At 51.8% G+C, this 16,258-nt stretch overlaps 1 protein-coding gene and 1 long non-coding RNA gene across 3 annotated transcripts in view; one reads left to right on the top strand and one right to left on the bottom strand.

Moving 5' to 3' along the window:
* galntl6 (polypeptide N-acetylgalactosaminyltransferase like 6) overlaps positions 1–16,258 on the top strand; it is a 98,996-nt gene that overhangs the window by 35,258 nt on the left and 47,480 nt on the right. The window lies entirely within an intron of this gene.
* Positions 1,562–14,870, bottom strand: LOC125720741 (uncharacterized). Of its 2 annotated transcripts, none has more exons than XR_007385555.1 (3): positions 14,262–14,870; positions 2,627–2,852; positions 1,562–1,776 (listed from the first exon to the last, which is right to left on the bottom strand). It is a non-coding gene; the product is annotated as an uncharacterized LOC125720741 (long non-coding RNA). The 2 variants fall into 2 exon arrangements; XR_007385556.1 differs by lacking the exon at positions 1,562–1,776 and adding an exon at positions 2,287–2,531.

Consider the following 16,258-nt stretch of genomic DNA (forward strand, 5'->3'; position numbering starts at 1 on the left):
CGGACCGGAACACTTCAGAGTACCAGAACCGGAATGAATCCCTTGTTGTCCATAAATTACAGGCGTCTTTGCGGCACGTTTGATTGCTTGCACGTCTGTCTCTGATTGGCCCAGAGGCCACCGTCTAGGGAGGCGTCAGCTTTGACAGCCAAAGCACACCCGTGATTTAACAAGTCTGCGTAGGATTTATGTGAATCATTTTCTTCCACTCCTTTCTTTCATCAATTGAGTTTGAGCTAATTCTATTAACGTGTTTTTTTCCCCTCTCTGTCCCTGTCGTACTCGCCTTGTGATTGTTGCGGATCCGGAGGTAGCTGTTTGCCTCTGTAAATCAAACACTTCATGCACTGAGCAAATATAATCTGCCATCTCAGGGGCATCAAGGCAACGCGGGTCATAGGATGAGTAGTATTAGCCCGGTTGAATTGAGATGTTGATGTCCCATAGGTTTACCGCAGGACCCGTGAACCCGGCACCTTTGCGTGGATCCAGTTCTGGCACTTCATAATGATACCACCGGGTTATACTTGGTGATAATTATGAATGTCAGGTGCTGGATTAATTACTCATTAGCACTGTCATCTCGTTCGGTCTCCAGGGTTGCCTTGTGCATTTCAGTGGGGTGACATCGTTTGCGGATCCTGCTCTTCAAACGGAACGCAGAGGTGCCCCCTTTGCGCTGAGGATTGAATTGTTAGGGTTGTTTTCTGAAACTCGCTCCAAAGGCTGACATGGAGGTCGCCCACAGAGACCTTCCTTCTGCCATCCAGGATTCCGGTTTAAGAATATTTTTTGATGCTGCTGTTGCTGTTGGTTTGTTTGTTTGTTTGTTTGTTGTTCTTTTATCTAGTCTTTCCTTCCTGACACCCCATCTGCAGGCCGGTCCTTCTGCCAAACGGCACCCAAACCAGTGGTCTCAGTCCGTTCCTCGGAATCGGTCTCTCGCAAGCACCCGCAGCAGATACCGTCGTCTGAACATGGGACCAGACTTCCTTTATCCGAGTCGCTATTCTGCCAATAAGATTCTCACAGGAGGGCCCCCCCCCCAATAGGGCTCAGATGAGAGGCTCCCAGAGGTGATTTTTTTTTGGTCTGTTTTTCTCCCCGAATGAGGATGGATTATCTGCTGAGCCGGACGGGGGGGGCGGTTGGCGATAATCATCTCGCTGCGGGTGTCTGTACCCACAGGTGAACATCTGCAGTATGAGATGCTCCTCAAACTCTTTAATCTCTCAGAGGACATGCAGGAATGGATCAGAATTCCCCAACGAGCACACAGCTGCTTCACATCTATAGCTTTATTGTTCCAGGAATGCAGAATGCTTTTCATGTCTTTGACTTGAGAATAAAAGAGTCACATTATTATGTCAGAGTGCTAATACCCTGTTACACACCGTGTTCCATTCCTCTGATTCTCTGCACATGCCTGTGGGGTTATTTCACCTTTGACCCTGACCCCTGAGAATTTCCGCGTGTCCTGACGACCTCGTGTGCGATTGCACATAACTCAGGTCCACTGTGTAATCTGGAACTTTCCGTCACACCGTCCATTCTTATTTTGAACCCGAGCAACAAAGTCGTTGGGCGCCGCCCTAATTTCCGAAAATGAAGATGCCGTCCCTAAACTTCGGCGGCGTCGCAGATATCGCAGTCGTCCGGAGATGGAGCTGAGTTTCAGCCGCAGAAAGGCATGATGGTACCACTGGAGGCCCTTCAACGCTGTCCGTCAAAAGCTCATCCGTCTTCACCGCGCTGAAGGTGACTTATGGGTAATGGCTAGAAATCAACAAGAGCTGATTGTTACCGGCTTGTCCCAGGGGTGGGGAGCCAGACCTTGGGTGGGCTGTGGGGAAAGTGGGGGAGGGGGTACAGGTTTTTGTCTTGTTCCAGCGCTCCGCTGATTAATTAAAATCATCGCTTGGATGGAAAACATCATCACCTGGCTTATGCAGGTGTGAATAATTTACACATCTAGTTTTTTGCATGTGAGGCTTTCTGATGCTTGTTAATTAATCACTGGAGTGCCGGGGCAAAGTGAAAAATCCAGACTCCCTTAGGGCTCCGTTCCCCCCCCCCCCCAATCCATGGAGTGTAAACTAACAACTGTAAAAAATTGTACACATCACTACATATTACGTTTAACTTAGAAAGTAATGAATTATAACAGGAGATGAATAACGCTGAGGAAAATAAAGGCTCTTTAGCTTGGCGACTCATCTGCCATTAGGGGGCGTTATGGTACCAACCCATGACCTTTGACCCTGTGATGCAGGTGAATTGGGAAGTTTCATTGCTGGCCCCCTGCAGCCTGGAGGGGGAAAGACTTTCTTTTATTCTCGACCAGGGAGGATTAGCAAACCTCTTACCGTGGTAGCAACAGTCACACTCAAGCGAGGGTTTTAAGGGGATAAATGGATAAAACGTCGCAGTAAATAACACGTTGGTGGCTTGGGGGAACGCCGGCTGCGCCGCTGCGGTCTCCCCCGCCATCATTAATTCATGCCGTGCGTGGCTCTCATCTTCGAAGGGGTCTGGAGAAATCGCAGAGAAGCGCGGAGTCGTGGATCACATATCGTCCCCGCCCCCCCGGTGATTGCGAGGCTGCCGCCAGGCACGGTAAACATACCCATTTAGGCGGTCCGGCTGAATGATGTGACAAGGCATGATGGGAAACAGGAACGGCAGCATGCGGGAGAGGAGGGCGTTTTCCTTCCTGTCCAGGAGAGGTCCGCCAGATTCTGTGGCACCATTAGCTTGGGCTCGTCTGCAGTTAATCTCCTACTTAATGAGCCGGCAGTGGGCGGAGTCGACTGGCTGATCCCGTTACAGGGCTGCGACGCGTCGTGACGGCCCTGCTGAAGACCAGGAGAAAGGAAGCTGTTACAGTTTAATACACCATATTTACTGAATTAATTCCCAAATCCTGTAAAAGGGAATATAAAACAGCTTTTACAAGGACACTCCAGCGAGTGGGAGGCGGCTTATGTGCTGCAGATGTAAATCAGTCCTAAACCGGCTTGGGGAGGCTGTTTGACGGTGATTTTGGGCAAATTCCCCAGGGGCACACGCACACACACATGAATACACACACACACAAACGCACACACACGTCCCGACTGCTGCCTTCACATCGCATCTCATTTTCATGCAATTAACGTTCCCAAACTGCCACATCTTAGCAACATGCAAAGTTCTGGCCCGTCAGGCTGTTTGAACAGAACTGGCTCACAGGGACCCCCCCTTTTAAATAAACTGGCCCCTCCCCTCACGGAGGCGTCCTCATGGGGTCAGCTGTTACTCTAATAGTCACAAAGATCCCAGCCACACATACCATCATGTTTATACACTCATAGATGGTGCTCTCTGCCCTGTACACATCTCACTGAAATCTGGAGCCTTGACTCCCCGTAGCGAAATCGCTCCAGTCCAGGCAGGTTTGGCCCTGACAGCTCCATAAATTTTCTTGGGGTTGCCTCAAAACCCATCTTGTCTAGGAACACCTCAGACAATGGAAACGATCCCTGACCATCTCCATCGGCGATGGTCTCTTGGCAACACTGGTCGTATCTAGTCACGTTTAGTCCTAAATGTGTGCTGGTTCGAATGGCTCGGCTGTCAGATGCATGTTCTGTGACGGATGTGTTTAACTCGCATGGTCCTGGTTGTCCATCGGAAGTCCGGCCTGCACTTGCATAAGCTGGTTCTCTGACAGCCGTGTGCCGTCCGCGTCACTTTGGACAAAAGCGTTGGCTAAATAATTTAATGTAAATTCAAATGATTGTTGCCTCCACCCCCCGAAAGCCCAAATTAACGTATTTAATTATACAGAACTCGGGCGTGCAAGGAAGCAGGATTATGAGATCGCTCCTCTAGTCCCTTTGAAGATAAGCGGCGATGATGTTTCCATGTTAAAAGCTTATTGCCGCGTTTTCATGCAAAATGGCCACGGCAGCTCGAAAGTCCCGCTTGTTTGATGCCCCGCTTGGTATATTTGATAGTATAAACACCCCCCCCACTTCCCCCCCCCACCTCTGGTGACACATAAACAGCGGGTACAGGAAGCTGCCAGTTATAAGTGACTCACAGTTCATTGTGTAAGTGTTTATTGTCTGAGGCAAGGGGGCACCACCTTTGTGTTGAATATGGGGGGGGGGTCTCTGTGCATCACGAACACAGGCATGTGGCGCAGTTTCCGAGCGCCCAGTGCGAGAGGAAGCGGCCGATTCGTACGTGTATCTGCCCCTGCTGTACGGCGGGAACGGTGATGTCCGCGAACTCTGCTGCGGCAGAAACGTCTCTACGATGTAGAGAGCCAATGAGTTCGCGCGAAGGTCACCGGCAAGACTCCCACGGAGGCTTCTAGACGCCAGTAGTCTTACGGAGACACCCACTCCCGCTGGGGCTGTAATACAGCCCGAAGGTGAGATGAGATGAGTCCTCACAGCGACATTTCTATCCCCAGGGGTTTCCTTGGTGGGCCCAGGGGGGTGGGGGTGTGCTGGACCCCCTGCCGTGAGTGCTGGCTCATCTCACATACACACCTGCAGCACCCACCCAGGGGGGTCCGCCGGTACCCCCAGGACCAAGACTGTGGAATTGTGGGAGAGCATCTCGGGGGGGGCTTCCAGAAGCATCTCCTGCCGTTACTCGCTGACACCCGTCTGTGTTATTTCTCCTCTCCCCCTCGCTCTCCATTGCCAACACTAAGACCAAGTCCCCGGCTTCGGTAATTCACTTGATCGAATCTGCGTAAAAAGCGTAAAGTCCCACGCCAGTGTCCGTCTCGCTGATTCACGCCATCCCAGTGTTCCCAGTGCTCTCTGGAGTGGTGGTTAGAGCTGAGTTCCCTGGCCAGTCGGCGACGATTGTGGCGATGGCAGCCAGCATTAGCATAATGCTTGTGCGTGCTGTTGGATTAAACACAAAACACTCGCACGTCCAATACAAAGCCAAAAAGTGATGGTAATCAGCGGCACCCTGCTTTAATTTGACAAACTACATCAGTTGGCCAATTCCTAACCTGTATGCAAGCCGCTAGGTGTCACATGGGGGCGGTGGGTAAGCTCACTGCCGCCCCCTTCTGGCGGGTGGAGGTAAGCACAGCTGGGTGCTGTCCACGTTGAGTAACTGACAGCTTAATGATGAAGTGGCACCTGGTCGCCCCACAACATCTGCCAGGGATCTTAATGGAGGAGGGGCATGGCAGGGCATAAAGCGAGTGATTTGCTGCCATTTAATTGGTCATTTGGGTGCAGGGGGCGGCCTTTCTTTGTTTAATTTTAATCGCCCATCGCTGGACATGAAGTGTGATGAATTTTTATATTAATATATTAAGTGAAACTTGACAGAGATCCACATCTCTCCAGCAGCCCAGTATGGTGTTAGGTCTCACTCCCCCCTTCCTAGTCATAGGGGGCGCTCTTCTGCAGGCGAACTCCGTGTATAAATATCAGCCTGCAATGAGTCTGGCTGGTCGTTACGGAGATGACCGCCCGAATCTGCCTCGCGTCCTCCTCCACCCCCGCCCCTGTGAAATGTGCCAGTCCTACCAAGCTTATCCCAAGTCACTAATGGAGCCAGAGGACATTTAAAGGGGTGATATTGGACCCCCCCCCCACACACACACATTTAAGAGAGGACAGACAACTCCATCAGAGTGTGGGATTCCCCCTTTAGCAGACCTTTGAAGGACGATGAATGAAAATGAGGCCACGTGGACTGGACCATATTGGCAGGGGGTGGGGGGGGCTTATCAATGAAGAATGTGATACATTTTAAAAATGGAATTCAAAGCAGTACAGGGGAAGCAGGTTTCTGATGTGCAGGGATTCGGGGTGAGCGACGTCGCTGCCTCCCGGATAGCATTCCATCTGCGGGGCTGAGGACGCCCAGCTCACTCGCTCTCTTTTTTCACTATTAAGGAATGAGTGAGACGTCTGACAGGCAGGGACCTCCTGCTTCGTTATTTAAACACATCTCATTTAGGGTCTGATGGCCTCATTTGACGCCGAGCCGTGTGATTCAAGAGCCGCCTGTCAGGGATACTACAGGTCACTTGGAAACGAGGGCTGAGAATCGGTCACCTGTGGGTTGTTGGTGCGGATGGGGTTCTGTTCTGTGTAGCTATTTGACTCCATGGACCCTCCATGGACCCCACTAGCAGCGACAGAGCAGCTGAAGGTCGCATGTCCCAGGACTGGTTTTGCAACGGTGACCTTCAGCGGGCTTCTCAGTTTGAATTGACTCACGGAGCCCTCTGGCTGTAGGAAGAGGTTAATAATGCAGGCCGGGCTGGGACAAAACCTCTGTATGAATCTATATGTGAAATATCTATCTTCTAACCATTTACGCTGGACTGAGTCATGGGGGGCCTGGAGATACAAGATAAAAGGCCAGGAAATGCCCAGGTGGAAAGAGCAGGAGGAATCCGGAGTACCCAATAAAAATGCATGTGCCGGAGGGAGAAGCGCAGACCCCACACATACCGCAGAGGTGGGATTTGAACCTGCAGCCCTGGAGGTGTGAGGCGACAGCACCACACAGTGGGCCATCCTCTGGGATCCATCTCTATTTAACTGTGGGCACAATGAGAGCTGACCTCGAAGCCCGAAGGCTGTAATTACCCAAAATGCAACACTGTACAATGTGTTGTGTCTGCTTTTGTGTGGAAACCGAGCTTTTGCGGCTGTACGGAGGCCAGTAGATGGAATTGGCAGAGCTCCCACTCCCTATCGCGTACGCGTCTGTAAAATCACAAAGTCGAAAGCGATGGACGAAGAATCCGACGTACACCAACATCTCGCTCAGGGCCCCTTGACCGGGTCAAAATATGGGCTGAGCCATCCATCTGAGACGGGCTTGCCGTAGTCCATCATTATTAATAAACCGTTTAGTTTTCAGCGTGATTACTATCATTTACGAATATGTTTTACGAACAATTGTGTTGCCATGGCAACATGCTTTTTTCGGGATAAATGCATGTAAGTTTCATGGTTTATGCAGTTATACAGGATGTGGAATCTTTTCTGTGTCTTAGTCCCCAACTGTCATATGCGACGGCCTGCAGGATTAGCTGAGACGATTCGTGAACGTGCGTGTAGGTCAGCAGAATGGGAGCGTAACACCAACATGTTGCACCTTTCCTGATGTCACTTCCTGTGTTGAAGTCACACTGTGGAGTATGTGTACCTTAACACAACGAGAGGGGAGTTTGGCAGATGAATCAGGCGCCCTGGATTGCAGTTTGAGCTCATTTGCGATTGGTCATTTTTTTCCGCATGATGCCATCATCCAGTTGATGGACCAGAGGGACCGTCCACCTGACAGGGCTGCAACGGTTTCCGTCATTAACATCCTGATAGTCGCTGATAACTCAGACTGTTAGCATATGATCGGCATCCCCACAGCTGCAGTCACCTTGGCGCATGAACAGCCATCCTTAGATTAACATCTACTTATTGAGCAGGGACCTGTAATACGAAGCGGGGTTCCTGCCTTATCGGGGTACCTTGTCGGATTTAAGGTAGTCTGGGCAAAATGTAAGGTAGATTTAAGGTAGCCTGGGCAAAATGTAGATGAACGAATACGAAGTCCATTTAAACTGTGGTACCTTAAATCCGACAAGTTAAGCCAGTAACCCGCTTCGTAGTACGGGCCAGAGTAAGGATCAGCATCCCTGGAACATTTGTAGTTAAACACCTCACTCAATGTTGATAAGATCGCCACAGCATAGGATTCAAACCCATGACCCTCCAGACATGAATTGAGGTCCTTAATGTGCTGAGCTATGCAACGCTACCATTTATATATGAGAAATCAATATTATTATAAAAGGAGAAATAGATGTTACTCATCGTGCAGACATTTAGGTGTGTAAATAAGCTTTTATAAACAATTTAAAGCGTAGCCAGCTGCTGCCTGATTATGCTAATCCCCTTCAGTTAATGTGTTTTAGGCCACCCACTGAGGGTCAGGTCCGGACCCTGGGTGACGCGTCTGCGTGAGTGCAGTGTGATTTACGGGTAAGATCAGATCAGCACTTTCGGGGTGAGGTTCAGTTTTGGCACAGACTGGAGTCTTTATCAGCCAGCAGCCGGGATGAGGTGGGCTCTTCACCAGGAGGGCTGCCAGTAGACCATTAGTAGAATGGGGTCCAGTCCCAGCTGTCCGGGCACTCAGAATCCTGGTTCCTGAACCACATTCGCCACAGGTCAAACTTACGGAGCATGATCCTTCCCCGAGTAGCGACAGCAGGGTGAGAGCCCCCGGGGGGCTGAGCACTGTCACCATGGCGACCCTCCGGTCTCTCCCTTCTGGGATTTTCCCAGAATCCCCGTGACAATTCCAAAGGCTCCTCGGCGTGTCGGAATGCCACGGGGATCCACGCAGGTGTGGTTAGTGCCGGGGCACTTTGGTAAGCGTGCTGCCCTCCTCTGGGAGGAATGAGAACTGCTCACTAACCACTGGACGTTACTCGCACTCTCACTCGAACCCGGGTCCCTAGCAAAAGCAATTTGGCAGAAGAGACCAGCTGAGGCATGGGAGGGGTGTGTCTTTGGGTGACAACAAGCTTTACCCTTTACGGTTGGCAAGTTTCAAACACAGCCCATCCTCTCTGAGTACAGCAAGTGAAAATTCCCCCCCCCCCCAAAAAGTAAAGCTCCTCCTCCAATCACAACTCATCTCTCATTCTGATCACCGTTGTTGTTTTGATTCCATCACACTGACAGCCTCCCTGGGACACCTAACTTCACTCTTCCTGCTTAAAACCCATCCCTGAAGGGTTATAATATCCCTGCCACAACAGAAAGTCAATATGTGTTTTATCTTTTTTCACATAGCATGCTAAGAAATCACCCCCCCCCATTCCTGATCTTTGGGATGGCACCAGTAGGTAATTCAATATGTGGAGTGTACCACCTATGGAAACTGGAGGGGGGAGGGACTGGAACAGGCAAGAATACCCTCGTAAAGTATTCATGAAGACCTGTATGAGGTCAGCAGCACAGCAGGCCCCCTGAGGTGTGGCTCTCCCTCCCTGTCAATCACACGTGACCCCCCCCCACGTCGCCGAATCAGCCTTATAATGTGAACCACCGCTGCTGCGCCTGTATGTAGCCCTCCTCTTAATTTATTGGATTAAGATCCACTTGTAATGCTGATGCTAAATCTCTGTTTAAGACCTTTGGGGTGGGAGTGGGGGGGGGGTGTTCAAGGGGAACTTGCTGCTCGCGAATAAATTGAATGGAAAAACAATTGAATTTATACAGATGAGTATTTTACTGAGGCAGCCGGAATTGAATTAAGAGCAGCTGGCCGGGCGGCAGGTGAGGACAGCAGGGGGCGCACTCGTTAAAGACTGCCGCCGGTAAAGTCGTGATTACCGCACTAGCCGAGGACCAGCGATTGCGACGATGCGGAATATCCATGTGCATCCTCAGCGCGTGTGCCGGCCTCTCATGTGTGCCATGTGACCCAGCCGGGGCTGCCTCACTGCCCAATGCGGACCTGTCAGGCTCCCTACTGCTTTTGGGGCATGAAGTAATTTGAGATGAACCCTGGTGATGTAACTTTTCCAGGGATTATAGGGACAGATGAATGTGACAGTTCGGGACGCCGCCTTCCCCCCGAGACCCAAGCGGCACCGTCACCATCGGTAACAGCCTCACAGAGACGGCTTCAGGATGGCATCTCATGAATTAGAGGCGGATGGAATCTGCGAGCACTCTGCGCTCGCTGGGCCTCATCCGGGCGGGACGGCGGACAGATCCCCGTGACACGGAGACGGGGGGAAGCATCCGGAGCTTCTTCTGCTGTGACTTCGGCTCGGGGGGGGGCAGAAAGGGAGGCTGTGGGAGGGGTCACAGCGGGCAGGGGGTTGGCGATGGCGACGTGCGCTGCTGAGCTGGCCCCTCGTACTTTTCTGAGATTGATGTCGTACGTTTTATCAGTTTTTCATTATTTTCCAAATGTGGAAGAGAACTGAATGATAGTGTTTAATTTGCAGACCCCCCGCACACACACACACACACAGACACACACGCACACACAACCACACTGTGGGAATGTACAGTATGAGCAGCTATACGCACTTTACCTCCCCACCATATAGGATTAAAGGGCGTTCTCCCAGCGCCTGCATGCTAATGAACCATCCCCATCTTCCCGTGTTCCGGAGTGTTCCGCCCTGAGGTATAGTTTCCATGGCAGCCGTTCCTGAAGTGAGACTCCCGCACCGGGAGCGCTACAAGCCGCTCCGGATCGGCCCGGGCGTCTCATTGGGTGTTTACAATCCCTGCGGGGTCCGGAATTCACGCACACCCCACCCCTCGCCCCACCGGAGCTGCCTGTCACCCCCTGAGGAAATAAGTGACAAGAAACTCTTGGATTAGACAAGGTCGGGGGAGCAGCCTGCGCGGTGGCTTAGCCTGGTGGGGGGGGGGCAGGGGGTGCTAATCCTAACCGCGGCTTGTCAGACAGCTGAGGACAGTGCAGCCGAGGCACGGGGGGGTGGAGCCTTCTCACTCTTACAGACGCTGCGGGTTCAAGAAGCCACTTAAATTTTGATGGTTAGTTCGGCGGAATAGGGCGATTAGCAAGCCCACCGATTTACCGCCACTGTCGCTCATAGGCCCCCCCTTGCTGAGGTCCCTCGCCGTGATTGACGGCCAACTTTCTCAGGCGTCCCTGCCTCAGAGGCCTTTTCTCCCGCTTGTGCCCTCGTCAAGACGCAGAAAAGCGAGGCAAACGACAACTGAGCCAGAACCAAGGTCCGACGCGGGTTTGTAGGATTTCACTGCATTTTCACGATCTGTAAACAGTGTGCTGTTTTTTTGCTAGGGAAAACGTACGATGACCCGACGGGACAAAATATGCATGACTGACCGCAGACTTGGGAGGCCTGTTGGAGGCCTGCAGCCCAGGAAGGTCCCTGCCACCCCATACTGAAGGAGCGCGAGCGAACTTCACAAGATTATTTTCACGGGGAAAAAAAATGATCGTTTCACCACCGTTTAAAATTAATCGATGGGGAGCCAGGTGCCCTCAGAGTAATCCATCTGGACGGGTTTTACACGGGGCGGGGGGCAGGCAGGGTGAGAAACGCTGACCCCCTTCTCTGTCAGGGGGAGCGGCGTCGGGTTCATCTCCGCAGGCGGAGACCGTGAGGGCCGGCGGCAGGCTGGGAGAGGCCATTACCTCTTAATTGATAGAGGTGAAGTAAAAAGAAAGGGAACAGGAGGGAAAATAAGTCACGGGAGGGTGAGGGGGGGGGCGATGGGGGCGATGGGGGCGATGCTGGGAAGCTTGTCAGGAATCTCCTGCTTGTGTTATTGGAGCCCCGGGTCAGAGTGAGACTGGAAATTAAATGGGGGGTGATTGGTTCTGTTATTCCGGTGGGGGGACAGTGGGGTCTATCACTTCGGTGGGGGGGGGGGCAGTGGGGTCTATCACTTCGGTGGGGGGGGGGCAGTGGGGTCTATCATTCCAGTGGGGGGGGCAGTGGGGTCTATCAGTCCGGTGGGGGGGGCAGTGAGGTCTGTCTTTCCAGTGGGGGGGTGGTGAGGTCTGTCACTCGGGTGAGGGGAGGGGGGGTATCAGTGTGCTTTGTCACTGCATTGGAGTGGCAGTGAGATTTACTGGACGTCACACACAGTCTAACAGTTGGTCAGTCTGAGATTCTCCGGAAGCCTATAACTGGTCTGCTTCAGTGACCCTCAGGCATCCGACACTAATCTCAAAATGTCGTGACAGACACAGAAGGCTTTGGTCCTCGGTGCATACCGTGTGACACCCCTCGGCGAATAATCGGGGAGTTTCTTGGGCAGCCATCTGCTCTGTGGCCAATCACAGTTCTCTGTTATTAGCAGGGGGCGTGAATCATGGGCACTGGCTGAAAACAGCGGCGTTAATCATTCCGGGGAAGCTGGAAGCGCGGGCCATGTAATTTGGTTAACAGCTGGACCCAAATCATGTATTATTGACAGTGCTGGCCTGGTGTGTTTGCACATCTCTGCCCCACAGGCTCCCTCCCCTGAGCCTGGGGAGGCATTAACATTCGCTTTCATTCAGCCCTGATCAACAGCATTAACTGCGGATGACGGCCAAATCTTTATTTTATTTTATTTTCTTCACACAGTTTCACAGAAGTTTCAAACGACGGGTTTCTTTTCACATTTATTGACTTACTGGACACCTGTGAAAACCTGCGTTTGATGTAAGATAAAAACAGCTCTCTCTGTGTCTTTGGGGCATCTGTGTCTTTCTTGGTCTTCCGTGGGGGGGGGGGGTGAGGATGTTTTTAAAATAAAGACAAGATAATGCATCGTTTTAGCTCGAGGTACCTGCATTTTTTGCAATCCTGTTGTGTTATCAAGCGTATTACGGTTAATAAATATTCATCTGCAACAAGAGGTTTTGTATTTTCCTGAGATGCGTGTGTTGGAATACCAAATTGGTCCGTATCAGCTAAGCACTTATATTAACATCAGAATATGGCCCCGGATCGCCACGGTGATTTTTAGCCATTAGCTGGGGGCAAATCGCCCCCCCCTGTCCCCCTCCCTACATGTCACCCAGATGACCTGCTGTCTGTGTGGTTTTTAAAACTAAATGTCACCTATCTTATGCTCGTTCCTGCTCGATGGAAACTGTACGCCGGAAAAACTGGCCAAGTTGACGGACAGTCAGTTATCCGTAGCGATGACTGACAGGACCTGCCTTATGCCCTCGCCTTTCCGATAAACTCGGGCGGTGATGTTTCACCGGTTTTTTTCTGGGAAATATTCCTTGCTTCTCATCCAAAGGCCCTTTTTCACATTTAGGATGTGGGGGGGGGTGTGAGCATGTCAAAATTACATCGCGAGGAGTAATTTTCCAACCAGTCTGACTGAAAGTGCACCCTTCTGGGATTAAATGACTCCAGCTATGTGATTAGCAGCAGGATGATATAATTGCCGCAACCCCGGATGTCGCATTTAATGCGCGGACTGGCAGTGGACGGCAGCGTTGTACTCGGTCGTTTTTGTTTTGGAACCAGATTAATAATTTGCAAAATAACGCGAGCGGATGTATTTGAGTGGGAGAGCCATTTTCCAGGAAAGCCTGGATTATGATACCACTTGTGGGGGGGGGGAATTATACGGTACATGCCTGATGTGTCCGGCTATTCACCTGTATAGATACCCACAGTTTAGATGGGGGGGTGGGCTCTTTGTTACGGCCGCTGAATGGATGTCATGCCACGCTCATTTGCATATAGAGTGGATAAACCCCACAAATCACCTATAACTGCTGGAAATTAATTGAAATAATCAGCGCAGCTTGTCAGGTCTCGTCAAACAGGGGACCCGTGCGGGCAGCAAGCGGAGCAAGTGTAACTGACACGGCAGCAGGACACGAGGGGGGGGGTTGTTTCAGACAAAACGCCATAATTGGGTTGATTTACTTGGGGAATGTGCATCAACGAGTGAGTCAGCATTTTCAGAGGAGTGTGGTTAGCCCAGGTGGGGGGCGCTGGTGAGCAAGCATGCCGAGGGACAGGGGATGAAGGAATGAGGTTAGACACCTGCCACCCCCCACCATGTCGGGGGCCAGCCAGATGATTTGCAGCAGGTGAGGTGGCAGTTAAGGGCTGGGTGGTAACCCGCAGGTCATCTGGTGGGTTAAGTAGTCTGTGTAAGCCGAGTGTTAGCGGCTTAACCTGGTCCACTCTACAAAACAAGCGGTACAAATGGCTCAAGGAGTCAGTCATACTTATTATTTTATGAGCAAGTTAGAAGCTGTTTTTATAGAGGGGATTTGCTGTGAAAATAGCAAACCCAGTGCTCATCGTCAGGGAAATCTGGAACATCATAATAACGACAGTAATAAAAATAATAATAATAATAATGATAGTACTAGCAGGCATTAAGGAGTCCTTTCCCGTCCTTTGGGCATTTCATCAGCCGTGACACGGGATCGACCATGTTTTTACCGCGCCTTAATTTTCGCTCCCCCCGAGAACGTGAGAGTTGTGCCGGGGAATTTGGCACGCTCCTCAGAACATTCCGCGATTTTCCACAGGCCCTGCATCTGAAAGGGCCTCGGAGATTAAATATGTACATCCTTGTGGATCTGAGAGCGGCCGGCGCGGAGGATGGACGGAAATAGACGGGCAGGCTGGGAACGCGGAACCCCCCTCCCGGCCCGCGCGGCGGAACACTGCCTGGAATGTCGCTGTAGGGTAACCGGATTTACTCGCGGTAATTAGGCTTCTAACTCACCGGAAATGACAGCTTTTCAAAGGCGTGCGAGCAGAAAGACACGCGCTTCGGAGTGGCTGTCAGCTCCTGGTCGCCGTTTGAAAGCCTCGGCTGAAAGGATGCTGTTTTTGGTCTGTCGAGATCCCCACAGGGTCTTCAGGGATGGACGTCCATCGTGAGACGGAATCCAGGCTTTTCTGTCCGGTTTCTGTGCTCGAGCAGACAGGAGCGGAAAAAGCCTGTGATTTATGTCCGACAGATGTTTGCATCCTTGCCCTCGTCGGGTTAAAACAAACCGGCGGCGTGTTGAGTGGCGCTACGGCGCGTGACGGAAAGTTAGGCCGCGATGCGATCAGATATGGTGGATTAAACACAGAGCCAGCATCACTGGCGCTGGGGGTACCGGCACGCGCCGGATCTTATCAAACAGAGGCACCCGCCTTTTTCCCCAGAAGATGATCAGACGCTGCCGTGACCGCATTCGGTCGCTAAGGAGGTGCAGCGACGCAAGCGGCAGACGATTTGTATTCCGGGACGACAGATTAGAAGTGCAGCGCTTTCTATAAACGGAGTTTTCGCCAAATAACGCTTCCGTGAAAAACACCCAGAATCCTGCGGAATGACGGACCGCAAATCCGTTTACCGGGATGCACAAGGATTTTTTGTTTATTTTTTTTCCCCGTTGCTCTTCGATGTTTGCTATTAATAGACCTAGAAAGGGGGACTTTTCAGTTAACACAAAGCGTGTTTTATTTTTTTTGATTCCCAGTGATGGTGCTCAGAGACCACAAAAGCAGTTGGGACTCAGACTTGGCGTATCTTTTATTTAGCAAAGTCTCGCTCAGACCCGGGGAGAGCACATGCTCGTCCAGCAAAGGCGGCGGACGCGGCGCCGGCCAGCGGCCTGTAAATCCTGTTTACCGAGCGAGCTCGCAGTCGCCTGTATAAATATTTAGCAGCTGATAGATTGCCGGGATTCTCAGCGAGGGGCCCGGCTAACTCTGAGCAATGGCCTTTGATTGTCGCGTCGTGTTGTTTAATCACACATGCCTACCGTGTTCCCGAGCCAATTGAGACGGAATTGATATTTTAGCGGTGGGAAAAAGTCACTGGGGGGGGGGTTGAAAGCCAGGGGCACGGGTAGGATGGGGGGTGGTGGCCTGTTCTACTCTTATTAGAACAGGAAAAGATCAAACAGCTTCATTTACGGAGAAGGAGGTCCTGAATACCTAATGCTATGGGGGGAGGGGGTGCAGATTTGAGCCAGTAGCTACAATTAGCGTTAAATGATGTGCCGTCTTACGTGCAGGGCTTTCCTTGGGGAGAAGGGCGCTGTTTACATAGCAGACAATCAGACGCAGGGCACAGCCTTTCCTGTGTGCCACTCCCTGCCGCATGGGGATGCGATTGGCTCATTTGTGATCGGCAAGTCGTCGTTCTACTTGTCAACCCCCCCCCCATCCCCCTCCCAGGCAGAGACAAGGGGCAGCTTTTGCGTTTTGCCAGAGCTGGTTCTTATTTATTCAGTCGCTCAGGCTGACATAGCAGAGTGCCGCCAGGGTTGGGGGGATAGCAGGGAAGGGTGAGGGACCAGGGGGGGGTCACCCCACCCAAGACAAGCAGAGAGGATGGACTGTAACACCCAAAGTGGTGGGTGGGGGCCGGGGGCTTCTCTTTTTAATATAAAAGGTTATACAATGTGTATAAATTTTAATACCAGTCATGTGTGTTTAAGGGGAGACGTGAAGCTTTTACAGCTCCGTCTGTGAACGAAGAGCGAAGCTGCGAGTCTGGTGATGGCAGTGACTGAGCTACCCGGCCTGCCCTGTGGGTGGCGCCGTCCCCAGGACCAGGCCACCCAGCTCGTCAGCCGTTCCGCAGCTGTTTCTGCGGGAGCTCATCAAGATGCTGGGATCGCCCCTCTGTAGGGTGGGGCTCAGCCCCCACCACAGGGTTCCGTGTGTTAATATGGACTTTACCCTGGGCCAGTCGTCCTGCGTGTGAAAATCTCGGTGACA

The sequence above is a fragment of the Brienomyrus brachyistius genome, chromosome 25 (genome assembly GCF_023856365.1).
Source record: "Brienomyrus brachyistius isolate T26 chromosome 25, BBRACH_0.4, whole genome shotgun sequence".
NCBI lineage: Eukaryota > Metazoa > Chordata > Actinopteri > Osteoglossiformes > Mormyridae > Brienomyrus > Brienomyrus brachyistius.